The following is a 19,893-nucleotide window of genomic DNA, read 5'->3' on the forward strand; positions in this document are numbered from 1 at the left end:
TGGAAAACATTGTTAATGTAGCCATTAATTGTTTCATGATGTCAGCGCTGATGCAGTTGATTCCTGCCTGCCCAGCGCTCGTGCCACTCCTGGATTTTTCTTTTCAGATGCTAGTAATTCATGCCCTGTCCTAAATTTATAGCATGGGGGCAGGCACTGTGGTTTGCACCTGGATGCCAGGATATTTGATTTGCTTAGGCAGGTGTTTGTTTATTTTTGCATGGAGTGATGGACTTCACTCTGCCAGCCTCCTTCCCGGAGAAAGGTCCCACCCACCCCTGCAAGGCCTAGACCAGCCTTCACCTGTCTAGCTTGAGGCCTCCCAGACCCCCCCCAGCCTGCTGCTCGGCATTGCCTTACAGTAGACCAGAGACAGGCCCCCAGAGCAGGGACTGGCTTTTCAAACCAGCCCCTGTTCATCACTCTTGTCACACTCAGGGCTACAGTCCCAGGGAGAACCTGGCACCATGTTAGGTACTCCAGATATGAGTCAGGAAAGAGAAGTTGGAGGCTGGGGGCTTAATGGGCTGTCCCTGAAGAGCTTGCAGTCAGAAGAAGGAAGAAATTCTTCTGCTATCATTCTTGTCTTTCTTTCTCCCTTAATTAGGAGGAACTGTGAGTTCAATTCTGTTGGGGTTTGTAGGGCACAGATGCAATCAAGGCGAAGTCAGACACTGGCTTTTTGCTCACCCGGCTCCCCGTGGATTACCACAAAGACCGACTGGCATGTTCTCTCTAAGGGGTGGGGGTGACACGCGTTGCACCCAATTATCCCATTATTTTGAAAGGCAGGCGTGGCCACATATGTGGTGTTGTACAGGGCAGAGGTGACAGACGCTAGTAGAGATTTGCATGTATTGGCAACTTCTTTCCTATAGGCCAATTCTCATTGTTAAACACACACCCCCTATAGAATAGAGGAGAATTGAGCTCATTAGTATGATTGTTTATAAAAATCATGAAAACAATGACAACAACATGCTCTCCTTTGTAAGAGAAAATGACACTCCTGACCCTCGGCAGAACTAAAGCTCTGCGATGCTTTGCCTGATTCATGATGAGTCTGGGGGCATTCTCCTATGGCAGGGGCTCCAGGTCCTTGGCCGGGGAAATGCTAAGAAGCAGGATGAGGCCTGTTGCTTCCCACTTACTGGCATTCGAACTCCCACATTGATGGGCCCCCACGCTTTCATCACTTTCTCCTCTTCAGAAAAGGGCAAAATTAGAGAAAACGGGTGCCAGATCAGCCTGCATTCACATTCTGACGATACCACACACTACCTATGTGACCTTAGGACCATCAGTTGACTTCTTGATCATCAGTTTCAGCATCTGTAAAATGGGATGATAAACCAGGCATGCTGGCTCACACCTGTAATCCCAGGGCTTTTGGAGAATGAAGCAAGAGGATCATTGAGCCCAAGAGTTTGAGCCTACAGTGAGCTATGACCACACCACTGCACTCCAGCCCGGGCAACAAAGCAAGACACTGACTCAAAAAAAAAGGAAGGTGGGTGATAATAGCTACTTAATTACCTTGTAAGATTAGAGTTGTGAGGATTAGGATTAGCACAGAGTAGGAATTCAATATATTTTAACTTTTACCATTTTATTTTGATAATTATGGGCAACTGAAGAAAAGGTATTGTTTTGTCTCAATGAAGATGCTGGGACAAAATGATTACTTCCTATCAGTTCTGTGAAGTTCTGATCTCAAAACAAATAAATGGCACTGATTTTGTCCAGTCTTATCCCCACCCCAGAAAGCCCTGGCAGGCCTACCCAGGAGATATTGAGCCCTCAGAAAGCCTTAGCAACCCAACTGTAGTTCTGGCAGCAACTGTCCTCTGAACCAGGTTGGGCATCAAAGACAGGAGGTCAGTGACTCAGCACAGGCAAGGACTTCCTGGCCAGTGAGGGCTGCTGAGCAGGGGTGGACCCCAAAAGCACATTCGCATAATACATCTCAGCCCATGAGGAATGGGGCCATGCTAATTCTTATGCAATCACAGCGTGTTCTCCAAGGCACCTCAGCCACCCCTCTCTTCTCTTGCTGCCTGAGAGGGTGTGGGTGTGTACGTGGGCTGCTTAGTAATGAGGACCAACTCCAACATGGATGTGCTTTGTGATTCCATAGTGGAAGGCTGGTGGACAGAATCTCTTTTTCTCTGCAGCATTTTTGAGTGGAAGAATAGGAGAGAAGGAAGGACCCCGAGGTGATGGACAACAGTGGCCCCATAAGCAAAGGGATATTTCTGGTGAGCCCAGCTGTTTTTCCTAGAAAACCAACCAAGAGAAGAACTGCAGTTGTACAGTTGGGAAATAGGTTTGCCTCCGGATGGAACTTTCAGGTTTTAAGAAAACATTCCCATGCATTTGTATAATGCTTTCTGGCTACTGAAGCTCTTTCCTAGTCAGCATCTTGTAAGACACGAAATGCAAGGGACATTATTCCACTTTATAAAGGAGGAAACCAAGGCACCAAGAGATTTAGTTTCTCCTTTGGGGGGATTCTTTTAGAAAAAAATAAGAGAGGAAGGCCCTTTTCCTGACCCTTAGTGCTAGGAATAGAGTAAAAGAAAAGTCCTGAGCCTCAGCCCTCACCTTCCATGCCTGGAGTCCAGTTGTCCACACTTCCCTCCCCCACCCCTCCCCTGAAGCCTTCTGACCTTGCAAATGCCAGAGCCTTGCAAACTGTTCCAGGGACCTATTTAAGTAGGTTTGGGACTGTAGTTGCCTGGGCTTCACAGAGAATATTCTTCTCCCAGAGCAACACACTAGATGGATGGAGGAGGGGAGGGAGGGTTAGGGAAAGAGGACGAGGTATACAGGGACATAAGCTCTGCTCGTGGGAGGTTTAGTGAGAAAGGAGTGAAATCCTGCCTTGTTTGATTTGGAGCCTTAACAGGCTTGCTACTGTTTAAAGTACACAGGAAAGTGGGATTTGTGAAGGGAGGAGAGGGGAGGGGAGGGGAGGGGAGGGTGACGTCTTTATGAATGGTACTGAGAACCCCGGAGCAGGTGCCCTGTTCCTGTGTCCTGGGCTGCCGGCCCCGTTGCCTGGGCTGAGACCCACCACTCTGGGATCCCGCAGTCTCTCTATTCCATTCACAGGACTTGGCCCACACACCCCAGTCTGGCCTGTCAGACCAATCCCTTTGTTCCTAACAATGTAGGGCATAAGGGGAGGCTGCTCTGCTGCTGGGGTTGCCTGACAGCATCTGCTGGATGAAGGTGAGGTGCCTGGTAGGGAGACAGAAGGGACCACATTCCTGCCTGTCTATAGTGGCAAGCCCGGGCTCAGGGCAAGTGAAAGATGACATGCATCTTAGAGCAGAGACCAGTCAGCTTGGTGGTGGCATCAGTAGTCTCAACTTTGGGAGCCAGATACAAACTGGGCAACAGCCAGTGCACCATCCAAACATTGCCCTCTGACACTGGCAAGCAGGAGCTCCCTTGGCTCCCAAGCACAGGTCCAGGCACACATCCTCCTGAGACCACCTCCCAGCCAACTCAAGGCACCGTAAATATATGCATGCACACACTTGCAGGCAGCATTCCCATGCTAAACACTGATAGCTTGCCACCCCCCACCTCTAAGGGGAACAGACTTGATGTTGAAAGCCTGCCAAAGTGTGGCTGGCTTCCAGTACCAAAAATACCTCCTGTGATCCGAGGGGCTACTGTACTGGCATCTATTTGTGGGGCTGGAGCTGCTGCTGTGACAGAAAGGACTTCCCCTGGGGATGGGCTAGCTGCCCATTTGGGCCTGTACTCCCCAAAGCCTAAGAGCTTGCTTTCCAGGGCCAAGGCCTGCTCCCAGCCTGGGAAATGCAGGTGGGAGCAGCTTAGCCAAACCTGTCTTCCACAGGGGAAATATTCATTCTTCACAGGAAACATTCTGTGGCATTCCAGAATGCTGGTGCCCTGGCCTCTCCTACTTCTCTCATTCTCTTGCTTAAGTAATCCATCGAGTTTCTTAGTTTGCTTCTTTGACAAGCAAAGAAGAGGCCTCGGGCCTGGAACAAGAATGCAGAAGTGACAAATGACTTTCAAGGTGAGGTTCCATGAATGTCTTGACTAGGGAAGGTAGGTAGGTTGGGGTGAATGGAGAACCCTGTTGAGTGTGCTACGATTTTCCAAAGATGAGAATTTGGCATAAGATAAACATTTCCCCATTCATTATTTTGTTCATTCATTTGATAAATATTTGTTAAATATCTACAGCCTGCTCACAAATGTGTTGCACTACGTCTATCCTTCCAGATGGAAATAAGGATAAACTACAAGGCCTTGACAGAAGACTGGTCAGTCCCCAGGGGCTGTGGGTCTGACATCAGATGGACAGAATGAAGAGGAATATAGTGAAGGCCAGAAACATACAAGAAAACCGGAAACCTCAGAAAGAGATGGATCTGAGGGTATAGAATCTGTAGGGTTATTGCCATGCTTTCTTTAAAAATATGTGCCAAAGTAGTAATTATGAACTATGTATAGTTCTATTAAAGGAAGAAATTTAGAAAATTTGCTCTTCATAAATATTTGCATAATAAATGAATGAATACCCAGATCAAAGGGAGAAGGTGAATGAGCAGATGTAAAGACCAGAGGTTCAGATATACCGCTGTTGTCTCAGACGATGTCGAATCTAAATATGAACCCAAGGTTTTTTGTTTTTTTTTTTTAATTTCTCAGAGCATGTTATTATAATTAGATGTTTAGCTAATAAGATCCATATTTATTCTAGCCTATTAGGACTAAATATAACAACAATCTTTCCATTTCGATGATACTATTAATTCTTCCAACACTCTTACATATATCTATTTTAACTCCCCCAGCTGTCTGGAGAGTAAAGACAGAAATTCCCATCTTACAGATGGACAAACCATGGCCTAGAGAAGTTAGAGGTACTTCATCAAGGGTACCTCCCAGTAGATCAAGTTAGCGCTCTTTCCATTGCTATGCTGACCACAGGCTCTTCCATAGTCTCACAGGACTCAGATCTTAGACCCTGTTCAGTGGCAATGTGGAATCTGGATGGCATCGTGACACCCTGTCAGCCGCAATGTGTTCTCCCGCCTGTGTTCCCTCTTTCTCTCCCTTTATTCAGGAAACAGAGCGGAGGCGTGGGGGTAAAAGATGGGGTGAGTGGAGGAGTCTGTTTCATTTTATGCTTCCTTGCTCTTCATTCTAGGATTTATTTCTGGACCACAGGAGTGGGGCTGGAGGGGTGTATGAGAAAATTATTTAAATTGTATCATAATCTTCCCAAGATGTGATTAAATTGAGGCATGGGGAAGAGAGGTGACCTCTTCCAGAGTTAGACAGCACTTGATTTAGAACCAGAGGGCCCTAATTTTCAGCTTGGAGCTTTATCAATTAGATGTCTCCAATCCTACCACTGCTGGTCTTAGGTGTAGCTGGCCAGACTCCATGAACAAATGGGGGAAGTGTTCCAAAATCTTCCAGCATCTTCTTCAAATCATCTTTCTTAAGAAATTGTGGTTTAGATTCTGTCTACCCAGAGATAAAGGGATCGACTAGACTGTCTGCATGGGGAGACAAGATCTACTTATAAAAATAAATAAATAATAATACAGGGTAAATATGATAATTTATTGGTGTGTTACCAACAATAAATGCTCTTAAAGAAGTTTGAAGGAAATAACAAGTATGGATCAGGCAACACAGCTTAGACAGATTCTTTGTGGCTCCACAGGACAAAACTAGCAGGAACCAGTGAAAGTTACAGGAACGCAAATTTCAGCTAATTACAATGAAGGACTTTTGAAGAATTAGCTGATTTCTGCAGATACTGGAGGAAAGCCTGGATCCCCCAGTCCTGTATTGAATGAACAATTGTTCGAGATGACTGGTTAGTCTAGATTTCCTTTTCTTCTTCCTCTCTTTCTCTCTCTCTCTTTTTTCTGGCTCCCTTTCTTCATCCCTCCCTCCCTTCCTTTCTTCTGCCCCTACTGCTCTAAGAATTTCCTGCAATTGCTTTTAGGTTTTCTGTAGTGATTTATGTTGTTTTTTCGATTTATACCGCTGAGGACTGTGGCCACGAGAGGGCAGTAGAGGAAGCTTAACAGAGTACTTGGACAGGAGTAAACTCGTGTGCGCTCTAATCGCGAGCAGGGACTACGCAGACCCTGCGAACTCGCTGGGGTCCAGCTTGCAGGCCGCTTCCGAAAAGCAGTGTTTAGAAGCTGCAGAGTTACTGAGACTGTGTAGCAAGGCATCAGTGGCCTTGAGGGCACCGAGGCATTGTCGTCCAGAATCCTGAAACCTCTCACCTTAGGTTATTAAAATAAGTTATCTTATCGCCACCCCTCTGATTCCCCTGGCAAAAAGATTCTCTGAATTGGATATAGAAAGCTCTTCTCCCGTCCCCAATGCCCCCATCCAAGTCGGGACTTATCAGATGCCCAGGATCCCTATCAGGGCTGGAAGCTTGAGATTCAATTCAGAGCAAGGTTCATCTTCTCGTTGCAATAATAATAACAACAACAACTTCAAGCCTTATTTGACAGCTTGCTGGCTTTTTTTTTTTTTTTTTAATTTACAAGAAGAGGAAATTTGCTCCCACAAATTCCAGGACTCTAGTCTCAACCCCATCAGACAAGCCCCGTTCCTCCCCGCTCATCCCTCACTCAAAGATCAAGAGGGAGGTGTGCAGGATGTGCGCGGTGACAGGTGATGCGAATGGCGGGGAAGTCCCTGTCCCTACTGCCCTCACCCACTCTTCCTGTGTCCTGAGCTCCCTGCTAACCCCAACGCTCGACCTTCTATCTCCACCGGGGGCTAAACCAGCTGGGTTCGCAAGGCCCTACTCGAATTCCCGGGCCCTGGTAGCATTTTCCTTGCCCCCTTGGCTACTTAAGGTGGCCAATGGGTCCGGGCTGAGCTGGGCGCAGGACAGGCAGCGGAGCGGCCTCCGGATGCCAAACCTGCTTCTCCTTTGTTGACAGCTTGCGGAGGAGGAAGTCCGCGCGGGCGGGGGAGGGGGCACGGGGCTGGCTGTGGCGGGCGGTGCCAGCAGCGGGCGCGGCCCCAGCTCGGGCGGCCGCGGCCGGCGGGGAGGGGGTTAACGCGCGCGGCCTCTATGATAATGAGCTGCATGGTAAAATAGGGAGGCCGGCTCTCAGGGCTCCGCCGCCGCCGCTGCCGCCGCCGCCGCCGCCACCGCGGGAGCCAGAGCTGCCGGGCTGAGAGGCATCCGGGCCAGACTGGAGCGGGAGGGCAGCGGAGCGCAGTTGCTGAGAATTTTTCAGCCGAGAGGGCGAGCGATCCGGAGAGAGACCCCGCGAGCTTGGGAACGGTAGGCAGCGCGAGCGCCGCAGCCGGCGGAGCAAACCTCGAAATAGATCTGGAAAGCCAGGCTCCCGGAGGAAATGGGACTGTGAACGAACCGGAGAGCAAGAAGGGAAGGAAGCGCCGGGATTGCTGATGTCAGAGGAGCCCGGAAAGTCGCGCTGGAAAAATCTGAAGACAGCTGGGGCTCTGCTTCTTCCCCACGAGAGACACCGCCGGCCACCCCCACACGCCCCCTCGGCGCCTCCGGGTGCCCCCCGCGAGCCGGCGACAGCGCCCAGCCGGGCTGCTGCGGGGCGACGGAGGACTGAGGGGCGCGCGGAGCGGAGACCGCGGGGCGACTTCAGGAATACAGATAAGTGGCTGGTGGCTTGACGTGGATTTTAATGAATTTGGACTCCATGTGGATTTGGTCTTCTCCCTGATTCCGAGCTGCAGGCAGGGAGAGGGGCCTCGCGCCGCCCTCAGCAGCCGGCGGCCGAGGCAGACGGAGCGGGGACGGAAGGACAGACCGACGTCGCCGAGCTGGGTAAGCGGCGGCTGGGCCGGGCGCTCGGAGTCGGCAGCGCCTTCAGCCTTCTCCCCACAGGCGCGCACACCCGTGGCGGCTTCTCCCGCACCCGCCTCTTTGGGGTCCCGGCCCCAGGCAACCGGGCTCGGCCGCGGCGGGCGAGTCCCCGTGTGGGCTCGGCCACTTTCGCGGGCCGGAGCGCGGCGTGCGCGCGATCTCAGGCTCACTGGAGCGGGTGCCTCCCGCCCAGGGCTTCCCGGCCGGCAGCCCGCAGGCTTCCCGGCCGCGGGCTGAGGGCGGCAGCAGCGCTCCGCGGCGCGCCTCCACCGCGCACCTGCCGGCGCTCTGCGGCTTTGGGGAGCTCGGGGCGGCAAGGCTGTCCTGAGAGCTGGAGCCCAAAGAGGGCCTCGGTGGCACCAGCGAGACAACCCAAAGCCACAGTGGCCAGCGATCGATTTGGGGGCGTTCACTCCAGTGCCAGAGTCCCTGGTGGCCGCCGGCTGTCCCTTCAGATCCGGGACTGGAGATCAGGGGAAGGGGAAAACATCATTTGCGCGGGTTCCATAAGGCTCAGGGAGAGATTCCCAGGCACTGAATGGGTCTGAGTGTTTCATCTCCCGGGACTCCCTTTGCGGTGTATCGCCCAGCAGGGGTCCAGCTCCATAGTTTGAGGACCACGCGAGTGCTGGGGGTTGAAATGGGAGTTTGCTTAGGGTCCCAGAGGCTCCTTATGAACCATTTGAGAATATTTCCTTCCATGTGCTCTTTCTTGCCCCACCCCACAAGTTAGGTAGGGATCCTGGAAAATTCTAGCCCTTTTTATCCATCCCACAGGTAGTCTCTATAATACCAATCATGGTCTAGATGCCCAGAGAGTCACCAGAAACTACCATTCTAGGTCCCCGAAAAAGTGTCCACCTGTTTGGAATGACCCTTGCCCTAGTGGGACCTACCTACTCAAACTCAGCTCTGCTCAGGAGGGATAGAAATAATGGGGGAGAGGAAGTTGGATAAGAGATTTGAGGTTCTAGGTCAGCAAGGGTCTAGAAATGAGAGCCCCAGGGGGTGGGCAATGGAAATATGAACAGGATTCCTGTAGGAATCTAAGATGTTAGAGTGACAGTGGCACATCATAGAAGGTGCGCAAGGGACATGAAGGCAGGATCAGTTTGAGGGGATTGGGACTGCCAATCACAGCTTGAGGCAGTCACTTGGGGGCCCATTGGCTTGGAGGAACCCACAGAAATTTGGGGTCACATTCATTTCCTTCCATTCACGTGCCCAGTGGACAAGGCTTATGAGCAGCAGGCCAAGATGAATATTTTGGCTGGCCTGGGCTGGACACTTTGAGAGCACGAGTCAGGTTTAGCTCTCCCCTCTCCCCACACAATAGCAGTCTCCCTCCTTTGCTGGGCTTCTTTCCTAGACATTGAAACCTCACTGTTCCCTCTGGGTTGACTTTGGATTCTGGGGCCTTCTACTGAGTGACAGAGCCCCAGGAAGAGATAACCTTGGCTGGAGGAATTCAGCTATTCCTAACTGAAATGCACAACTTTTATGCAATGACCCCAGAAAGCTCCCAGAGTTTCTTGCAGCCCTCTCCCCTCTGACCTCCAGGCAAGAAAAGAGAAGAATTCATTAACTTCCCTCTCTCTTCACAGAGAACCATTTGAACTAATTACCTGGGATCTCTCCTCAGTGGTGTCCTGGGGGCGGAAGGGGCAGTGAGGAGAAAGGGTAGGGAACCAAGGAAACAAGAGTGGAATCTGTGAAAATACCCTAGCGAGGTTGTTTTTCATTCCCCTTCTTCCATCCGGCATCACCACCAACCCCTCCTCATCCCGGAACTTGCCCCTGCTGCCACCACCCAGCATTACCCAAAGGAGTTATTTCCCTCCACTCTGCAGCTGAACCTCTTCAGGGACCCGCTGATAAAGGGAGGGCAATGCAGACTGCCCTCTCTGCTCCCTCACTGTCCTCAGCAAATTGCATTAGGATGGGGGCAAATTGGCTTGCAAAGCAGTTAAATGGAAATGACATTTGGAGCGATGTGCAGGGAAGATGCTGAAGAGCAGCAGTGGTAAAGTACCAGGAGATCTCCTCTACCCAGGGACCATGAGTCTGCCAAGGAAATCCCAGCTGGTCCTTCTTTTTCACAGGGCATAAGGACAGGGGTCCCTCGAAGCCTGGAGCAGGACGGGGGGCTGGCTAGCTTTTCAGCCCAAGTCTAAATGAAGAGTATGGCAGTGTCTTACGTCCATCACCCAAAACCATGCCATTACAAGGTTGGTGGCCCCCCTTTCAGAGCTGGTCTGAATACCTACCCCTGTCTTCAGAGCACCAGGGGAGCATTTACCCTGCAACTCTCTTGACCATCAAAAGCTGCAGATGCGGTGAATGTAAAAGTTCATTCACCATCTGTTTTACTGAAGTCTGCACTTAAAATGAGGTTAAAAAGAAAGCACTCAAAGAACAGCTACCTGTTTCCTATTTACAAATACTTCTGATTACTCAGCTAATCTTTATTTCATGGGCAGGCTATAAGAAAACACAGGAGCAGGAGGCGAAACCAGTGACATGGTTAAATATACAAGGCAGCAGCTGACAGCAGCCTAAACTCACCACTTTAGGTGCTATGAAATATTTATGGTGCTGGAGTTGTCACTGTTTGGGGGTTTAATAGTTTCTATCCTACCTTATCTTCTATGATTGCCTCCCTAAGATATAGGGTTTGGTGTGGGGGAGGCAATTCCTGTCTCCAACAGCACCTCCCCACCACCACCAGCTGTCTCCCTGCATTGCCACACAGCTGTCTCCACACACACGAACTGAGGCACAATATACTTCTGTCCATCATGGCAAATGGAGAGGCAAGGAGCGCCTAGCCAGTCCCCCACCCCCCACCCCCATTCTGATCATAAAGAGACTGCAGCATTGTGTTACAGTCTGTTAACTAGAAATAATTCAGGACTGTCCATAGGGAAACTGGTAGAAACAGGCTTTGAGGTGCTGGGAGTTTTACAGCTCATGTGCATTCCCCCTTCAGCCCCAGTCACCACCGCCCCACCCAGGGGCAGTCTGTTATCAATTCATTATATGTGAATATTCTATTTCTACCCTTCACATATGTTCAGTTCAAACAATGATGAATGGAACCGGTTCCCTTAACAGTTTTTTCACTTCGTTACAAAGATTTCATGCCTGATTAGAGTAAATGAGGGGTGGGTGTGCATCCACTTCTTTTTTGGTCATTTCTAAAGGTGAGCCCTGTGGAGACAGAGAGAAAGGCAGTTCTTCCCAGGGTCAAACAGCTGGTCCCAAGGCGCGAGGGAGGGATGGCTGGTAAGAAGAGCATACCCCCGTCCTCCTGGGCTTAGCCCTCAGGCTCTCCTGGGCCTCATTCCCTAGCATTTGGGCATATGGAACCTCTTTATCTAGCTCCACACTGCTCCATCTGGAATTGGAGGGCAGAAATAGAGGCGAGAAAGTTCTTTGTTGGGGGGCAGGGTCCCTGCTGGGTAAGAGTGTAAGGGGAGATGAGGAAGGAAGGGTGCAGAGCTGAAAGAAATGGCTGAGGCCTGAGCAGTGCAAAAGTTCTCTGCTCCTACAGTTGGTTAACCATTAACCGCCTTCCCTGCCCCAGTTCTGTCTCCCTCTTGGGTGAAAGAATATCTCTGGGAAACTCAGAGGACCAGCAGGTGTTCCCCCATCTCCCCCCTCCTCACCCCAGCTTAACATTCGCTCTGTCTCCACTGTCCTGCCACAGCCCCAGGCTCAGCCTCTGACCCCTACTCACCTCTTCCTCACCTTCTTCCCCTGCCCTAGCATACTCTTCCTACCCACTGCCAGTTGTCCTTTTACCCAGGCATTGCCAGTTGTTTGCAGGGCAGGGTGTGTATAAGAGACTGGGAAGCAGGCAGGGAGGTGGGGAGAAGCTATTGAAGGGAGCGACTGGCTTCACACAGGATTTGGAGCAGGAGCTCTGAGCTCAGGTTATAGACAGCTCTATAACCACTAGGATTTTCCTAAAGCTTCTCACTGTGGATCTGGCTTGTGGATGGCTGTTTTGGCCCTTTGAGGTGAGTCCATGTGGTCCAAGTCCTTCTCAAGGCATTCCTAGCGAGTCAGACCTGGAATCCTGAACGTCAGAGGAAACCAGCAGGTGGATGGAAGATGTAGATCAAGATACAGGAGCAAAGGCACATGTGGAAAGACAGAAGTCAAGATATGGGCACAGGCGCAGATAAATGGAGAGAGGGAGGGAGACAGCAAGGGAAGATAAAGACAGAGAGACTGACAGTGTGAATGGGGGCAGACAGAGCTCAGAGCGAACATAAAGAGAAAGTGGGAAAGAGAGCCTTGCAGGCAGAAGGGGGTTTTCTGAATCTTCCCGGGCCAGGGAGGCTCCTGGCTGAACTGGGAAGCCGAAGTAGCAGGTTATCTCCACTAGAGGGGACTCTTGAAAGCCAGGCTTGGCCCAAAACAGTGGCTTTTGTGTGTGTGTGTGTGTGTGGTTTTTTTTTAGAAGAAAAAAATTATTAATAGATGAGATATATTCGAAACTTCCAGCTGTCACTTCCCAGAGACCACAACTGGTAGGGTCCTATTGCCAGTGAGACCTTTGGGCCTCTGTCTGTTTGCAGAGGACGAGAAGGCGCCTGCAGCATTAAGCAGGGGTGCATGGGTTGTGAGCAGCTCCGGAGAGGCCTGCCCCAACAGGTCACGTCTAGGGGTGGGTGGCAGGGAGGGAGTGCATTCTCAACTTAATAGGCAGTCCAATCTGCTGGCTGGCCCGCCAAAAGGCCCTTGCCAGTTCTTATCAGCAACAGAAGTTTCTGGCCCATCCCCGAAGGGCCTTTACATGCCTTCCCATCTCTCAACTCCCTAAATGCAGATTTTTGAGACTCTCAGGTGGTAGCAAAACTGCTCCTGAGACTTTTTTTTTTAAAGACCTTTCAGGAACTGAATGCATGTCAACGTTGTATCACTGATTTAATCTTTTTCTTCATATTCTCTGTGGGAGTCTTTCTCTGAATTAGAATTCCCCCTTTCATTTCAGCAGAGGACAATATTGAGAGAGAGTGGAGTCCAGAGGCTTTTCTCATCTAAGGAGATAATAACTGCCTAAAAGGGGCATGGAAAAATATTGAAGTTTTGGGATGGGCAGGAGGCCAGAGCTTAGCAGCGTCTCTTCCGATCTGATGGCATCCCCTGATAGTTCATCTTGGTTTGCTTTAGCTCAGATGTACCTGGAGGTCAGGGCAGGGGGAAGGGAGGATAGAGAAAAGAAAGAAGAAACACAAGATAAATGTATCGTGTTATGAAAGTTTAATTCTGCTTTTCTTTGGCTAAAATTACTCTGAGAGTGAGAGATAAAAGGCAGTGGAGTTGCCCTTGGAAAGTTCAAGTTGTCTTTCAGAGGGAAGAGGAGGAGGGATCCCAGGGCTCTGAGTGAAGAGCTGGTGAATGAGCCTGTCTCCTCCGTGCCTCCCAACACACACACATTCTCTCCGAGGCTTTGAGAAGACAGAAGCTTCTGACAGAGGAACCCTAGGCCCTCCCAGCCCTCTTGGAGGAGTTGTTCTCCCAGGCTTTCTCTTGTTCTATCTAAACAGCCTCCCTCTCAACTGCAGTATAGAGGGAGAGAAGAAGGAGAGATTCTTGCCCTTTGTACTAAACCAAGTAGGATGACACTGAAAGCGGGAATTGGAATTCATTTAAGTTTAAATAAATAGGGATCCATCATCTCTGTGGTGCCAAGAATGTGGTACCTCCCTCCTAATACAAGGATGAAAAAGTAATAGATCCTACCTTCAGGGCATGTACAGTACATTCAGGGAGTGAAGGAAGAAATTGCATAAGCCAAGTACCCCCAAATACCTGTAGTAAAAGGCAGAATGGCATTAACAATGTGTACTAGGGGGTCAGAGGAAGTGAAAGCAGAGAGCTCCTCAAAGCCTTTGCTTTAAGTCATGGGAGATGAAGATTTCCAGGAGAGACTCAGAGGTGCTGGAGAACGTCACAGTTTCCTGTGAAGAATGATGACTATTTAATGCCCTTGCGGGCTCCAGCCTCTCACAGCTACCCCTACTTACCCGATTTTTCCCTCATTCTTCTCTGAGGATTTTAAATGGACAGCGTTGGAGTTGTTTTCTATTAGTCAACATCCTAGAGCAAGGACTCCAGGGTGCACACTCCCAAGGGTTTTCATGTTGTATTCTATGCAAATTGCATCCCTTTCTGGTACTTCTGGAGCTGGCATGTAGAGGCCAGTGTGGTGCCTCAGGAAATAATATTACTCATCCACATTCACATTTAAGTGTCCAGAATCCTGCTATTATGCACCTACTCTTATCTGAATGAAGTTATTAAATGGAAGGACCTGAGAGGGAAGATTTGGATTTTATCCCTACACCCTGGCTGGGCAGGGGAGTCTGTCCACTCCTTGGGCTGCCTCTGCCATGTGCTTGCTATCTGGAGAAAGAGCCATTCTCTTTTAAGCTTTCTGTCCATTAAGAGGGTAGAGGGATACTAATGGAGAAAGGTTAGAAGGATGAAGATTTCAACTCAAAGAGAAGGTAGCCATTCTCTTTTAAGCTTTCTGTCCACAAAGAGGGCAGAGGGATACTAATGGAGAAAGGTTAGAAGGACGAAGATTTCAACTCAAAGATAGTCTCTAATCCTATAAAGGAAGGTCATGTTCTCCCTGCACCTTGTCTGAGGCTGGGGGAGCCACATCAGTGATGCTGTCAGGGAACAGACCCCTGCACTGGGAAGTGCAGAGCTAGGGCCATACTTAGGCTTCAAGAGGCCTGTGAAACCTTGGAGATTCTATATCTTCAAGAATGATGTGGGTACATGTTGTTTTGTATTTCTGAAGAGAAGGAGTTCTTGCCCCCTCCACAATGTAAAGAACCACTAGATCCCAGTCTCTAGAACCTTTCCTAGCCGTCGTTTCCGCTTCTGCTCTGGTGGTGGAATGGGGCTTTGGATGAGGAGTTGTAACCCCAGTGCCTCTGAGTGGTAGAAAACTCAGTAAGTGAACAAGAGCACGCCAGGGACAGCTCGAAATGTCAGGGGAGCCTATGGATTGTGATTGCTCTGTGACTATGGACAGGTCTTTTTACCTTTGAGCAGGGATTAGAGGGAGTGGCCGGCCAGGCAGCGTGCTCCACCCTTTAAGGGAGAGAGGGTGGAAGGTTCAGGAGCAGAGGAAAGGGTGAGTAGAAAAGCCCTGCCTTGCGGTGTAGAGGCAGGAGGACCAGCAGGCAGACAGAAGTGGCGAGAGGGGATGTTGCCGCTTTGAAGTGGTTTCCTGCTTCATAAAAGCGAAAGGCCTCAGCCGGGCTGGGTAAATATTACGTTGGCCTCTGACCTCCCACCTCCCCTGACTGCTCCCCCGGTTTCCCATTTTTTTCTCCTGAGGAAGAAAAATACCTGAAGGAGAAGAGCCAATTTTTTGAATTTCACTGAGAATGGGGTTCTTAGCGGGAGCCCAGCCCAAGCCGGACAGGAAGACCTAGGCTCCTTCCCTGTCCACAGACAGGAGGCCCCGCGTGAGTCAGCAAAGCTCTCGTTCCAGGTCTCTGCTCCGTGTTTTTGGGCAGTGGTGTTTTCCAGGAGCAGGGCCGGCTGGGGATTGCACAGTGCCCTGACAACACCGACGCCCCACCCTCACTCCCGCTGCCTGAAACTTTCTAACAAGTCCCACCACTCTCTGTGAGATTAAAACCCAGGCTACCACATTTTCTGTAAGACAAACACCCCACCCCCTGAGGTTTATCTGTAAATGAACAAAATTCGAGTCTACCACCCCACTCGGAGTGACCCCCCAGGGGGTCAAGTTCTTCAGCTTTCTTGGCCCACAGACTTAGAGAGGAAGATCTGAACTGCATGGGGAGCTGGAAGCCACTCCCAGCGCCCTCCTGCAGGAGGTTTAGGCCCCACTGAGATGGTTGAGAGCAGATGGTCAGGAAGAGCCCGGTGTCAGAGAGTCAAACAGGAACTAAGTGCCTGCCTTCACACTTGTAGCCCTTCCCGCTTCCTAAAGATTTCTCACCTGTTGACCAGTGCTTACCCTCCATTTGTTCCCTGGTCCCAGGAAGGAGATAAGAGGTTAGTTACACTCTAGCAGAATTGGCTCCTGCCCCTTACCCAGCACCTTGGTTTCTCTGGCTGTATAATGGAGTGAATACTCAAGCACCCTCACTTGTCTTTGTTTCTGGAGTCAGGCCCAGGAAGAGGGTGTTAGGTAAGTTGGAAAAATGACAAGTGCTGGAAACAGGGAAAATTATTCTAAATTTTGGAACAGGTATAAAAAGCAAAACTAGGGTTATTTTCCCCCTCTCTCTCTCCAAGTTTGTTTGGAATTTTCTGAGAAAAATAAGATTTCATTTAAAGAAAATCTGTATGCTAAAGTATAAAGGGCTGACTACTTGGTGGAGATGGGAAATAGAGAAGAAAGTCAACGGTGGCCCTGCAAGGAGACTACATTCAGGGCTTGTGGTCAACGCTTAGCCAGTGGGATTGGAATTTGAATTCTGACTGTGCCGCCCTTGGATTTTTAGTGCCTTCAGAGCTCTAAGAGTGGACACGAATGACACTGTCATAGGATTGGTAGGTTGGCATTGCTATGGGAGTCAACCCTTCATGGAAGAAGGAAAGGCAGAGCTCATGGGCGTCTGGCTGCTTGGCTGCAACAGGGCTTGTATCTCTCCTGCAGAGAGAGCTCCTAGGGGCAGGGACGTGGATGGAGCAGACACATCACAAAGAGCGTTAGCAGGAGTGGAGTCCAGGAGCCCAAACTGGACCCTGGGGCTCAAGGATCATGTCCTTGGTAGTACTGATCATCGGTCAAAACATAGCAGGATGTCTGGGGAGAAGCATCAGCTGTCTTCTAGTAGGCCAAGAAGCTCCCCAAGCACCACAAGGAGACTTGTCCCTGTTGGAAGTGCAGAGTGCGGGATGGGGCCTGTGAGAGGAGAGTCCTAAACATCCCACAGCACTGTCCAAGAGCCTGCTGCAGAAAATGGGGGCAGCAAGATGCCTTGATTTCCTTTCTAAATATTGTTTTTTAAGAAAGAGTTTGAATTGCAGAATAAATAGGTGTTTGGTGTAGAATACTTGGGAAATGTTTTTGAGCGTTTAATAGTAGCTTTTACCCAGGCCCTCATAGTGGATGTGAAACCCAAGTCCAAACTGGGTAAGTGCATTGCCCTGAGTCACACAGCAAGCTGCCATTCACTGCCCTCCAATTGCTAGGAGGTTTGTTTGCCCCAGCCTCACCCACCACACTCTCTTGATCTGCCCACTTAGCTACCTTTTCTCTCCAGTCTCTTGTCCCTGCACTGTGCCCAGTGACCTCCCCCATCTCTCTCTTCCTTGGTTTTGAGCAGACAGGCATCTCACGATGACGCAGTATTCCCTGTGAGAACTGACGTCTCCTCTTCTCTACCCATCTGCCGGCCCTCAGCACACACCACAGCCCTTCCATGGTGCTGGGCAGTGTGGTGTCAAAAAACTCTCCCTTTTGAATAGCTCCAACCAGCTTTCCTCCATCCACAGTAAGCCTTGATATTTGCACAGTCAATGGCTCTGGCAAGGCCAAGCTGCCCCTCCCTCCCCGAGAGGCACTGTGGGCACTGTTTGTGTTTCAGTCTCTATAGATGCAGCATTCACAACTTGAAGAGGCTGAGACAATGACCCAAGCAGCTGCCTGCAGACTGTGCTGGCTGGGAGGCGCAGAGAGCTCCAGTCTCACAAGACTGTGAGGGAATGAGAAGCAGGGAGGGTCGGCCCAGACTGGATTTGCACATCATGCACCTGGGAGCATTCTCGGGCAGCTGTGGCTGACCTGAAGGGAATGAGGGGTGCTGGGATCCAGAGAACCTTGTCTAGGCCACCCAGTTGACGTCCACTGCATGCCCCCAGCTTCCTTGGCCAAGTTTTCCACCAACTGTGCAGTCCCTGGGGGCCTGGAAGAAAAAGCAGGGCCCTGGGGAAGCAGCCATGTCTGGCCTGGGGATGGGAAGAGGCAACATTTGTCTGCATAGAGAAAAACAGGAAGCTTCACCTGGGAGAAGAAAGGTACATTCCTTGCAAGAAATTTTAAAGTTGGTGCAGCATAATTTCATTTGACTGAACAAGTGTTTATAGAATATCCATATACTAAGTATGGTAGCAGGGAGATAAGTCACTGTCCAGGTTCTTGAGGAGGTTTCAACCTGGAAGAGAGGATATGCACTCAAATCATTGTCCTACAAGTCACAAATAAGTATTGCAAAAAGACAGAAAGAGCAAGATTAGTCAGAGCTATCCCAGCCTGGAAAAGACTATCTAGGGAGGGAATGGGCTTTACAACATTTAGGGAATTCAAGCAGAAGCTAGAAGATGGCCAGGTCTCAAGAAGAGATTCCTGCATAGAGCAGAGATATCATAGCTGATAGCTGAGGGCCCCACCCATCCTAAATTGTCTAAGCTTGAGTTTCCCTGTTTGCTGCTCAGTAAATCCAAATTCGGTGGAGGAAAAGGCTCTGTTATGAAGTGGAGTGTCAGGTCCATACAGTCGAATTACAAAGTAAGTAAAGTTGGTTCTCACACCTTCAGGACTATGGCAGTCTCCTCTGAGCAGGGTGCCAGGAAGGCTAGGTTGGGATTAGCCCTGGTCTCCTCTGGAGCCAGAATTCTCCTAATCGTGTTAAAATTAACACTCCCTCTACAAGCAGGAGCAGACCCCTCTGAACCGAGATTTGGTCAATTCTCTGCTTGCACAGCTCTAACTTCTAATCATTGTCATAAACAGGATGGAAGCAGCTGCTCACTCCAGTCTATTATCAGCTTGGTTGGAGACAGAGAAATTTAAATGACAGTAAGATGCTTAGCAAAGAAACGAAAGTCAGTGTTAAAAATAAAGAAAACAAGACAGCTTGTTTCATCGAAATAGAAGGGTTATTAAACAGCCCTGAATTAATCAGTGATCTGCCACTGTCGGGAATTGAAGAGCAGCAAGGCCAGGGCTGAGAGCTGGGAGGAGATGGGTAAGGAGAGGAGTCTAAGGCAGATAAGAGGCTCCTGCTTTCTTGGGCTGGCTGTAGGGACTGTAGAGGTGGTTGGTCTTCAGAGGGGTTGCTGGCAGTTAGCATTCTTTCCCACAATAAAGGGCCGGCTGGGGAGAGGGAGACTGGCACAGTGGTCTCTCCTTACAGATTTGTGCTTTTGGATCCTTTCCATCTGCCACCACCTGTGCAAGCCCCTGGCCATGTCCAGGCCTCAGCCCCTCCCCAGCCTTCCTTCCCTCCCGCCAGAACTGGGCAAGAGCCAAATGGCATTCAGTGGATGGCCAGCAGCTCCCAGCCCGACCTTTTCCTCTAATCATTCACAGGGGGTCCCCAAGAATTCAACTCTGAGTCACAGCTCCTTAGACCCCACCTCCATTCGCAAAGAGTAGTAACAGGATATCCTCAACTATGGGCAGAGTATTGCTTATGTGCAGGCAGAGAGTGTCCTCTTGAGTAAGTGATCTCTTCCAAGATATATCAGTTGGTGACATCTGCAATGCCAGGCAGCAGAGAAGCCAAGTGACATGTTTAACTCCAAGACCCCCCAAGTCCAAGTCCCATTTTTCACATCTGGTGCCTTTGCCAAAATATTCAACCTCAAATACACCTAAGTCCTCTCACCTGTAAACTGGTGATGCGGATGCTGCTCTCAACCTCACCGGCTTGAGTAAGGGGTAGATTAGTGGGATGATGCATGTGAAATTTTTAGGAAATTGTAAAATCACTGCACAAATACATGTTCATATTACAGTGGGGTCCCTTGCAGACTCAGAACCAAACATCAGAAGAAAGGTTTTCCAGAGGGCATGGAATGCATCTGGGAGGAGAGCAGACAGACGTGCTCACACCTTCGCAGGGGTGTGGAGGGGAGGGCGGGTGACCAGGCACATCTGCGTGCACATGTGCCTTCATCCAGTGTGGAACATGTTGGATCTTGAGTCAATCACTCCAGGAGCATTTTCTTTGCTCCTTGACCTCCACATTCTTTCTCCTCACCCCTCCCTCCCG

At 50.0% G+C, this 19,893-nt stretch overlaps 1 protein-coding gene across 1 annotated transcript in view; it reads left to right on the top strand.

Moving 5' to 3' along the window:
- The first annotated feature begins 7,116 nt into the window (after positions 1–7,116).
- PLXNA2 (plexin A2) overlaps positions 7,117–19,893 on the top strand; it is a 218,933-nt gene continuing 206,156 nt past the window's right edge. The window contains exon 1 of the mRNA XM_025353797.1: positions 7,117–7,846. The gene's annotated coding sequence lies outside the window, so the exon portion shown is untranslated. The remainder of the gene's footprint in view (positions 7,847–19,893) is intronic.

Source organism: Theropithecus gelada, chromosome 1 (assembly GCF_003255815.1).
Source record: "Theropithecus gelada isolate Dixy chromosome 1, Tgel_1.0, whole genome shotgun sequence".
NCBI classification, from domain to species: domain Eukaryota; kingdom Metazoa; phylum Chordata; class Mammalia; order Primates; family Cercopithecidae; genus Theropithecus; species Theropithecus gelada.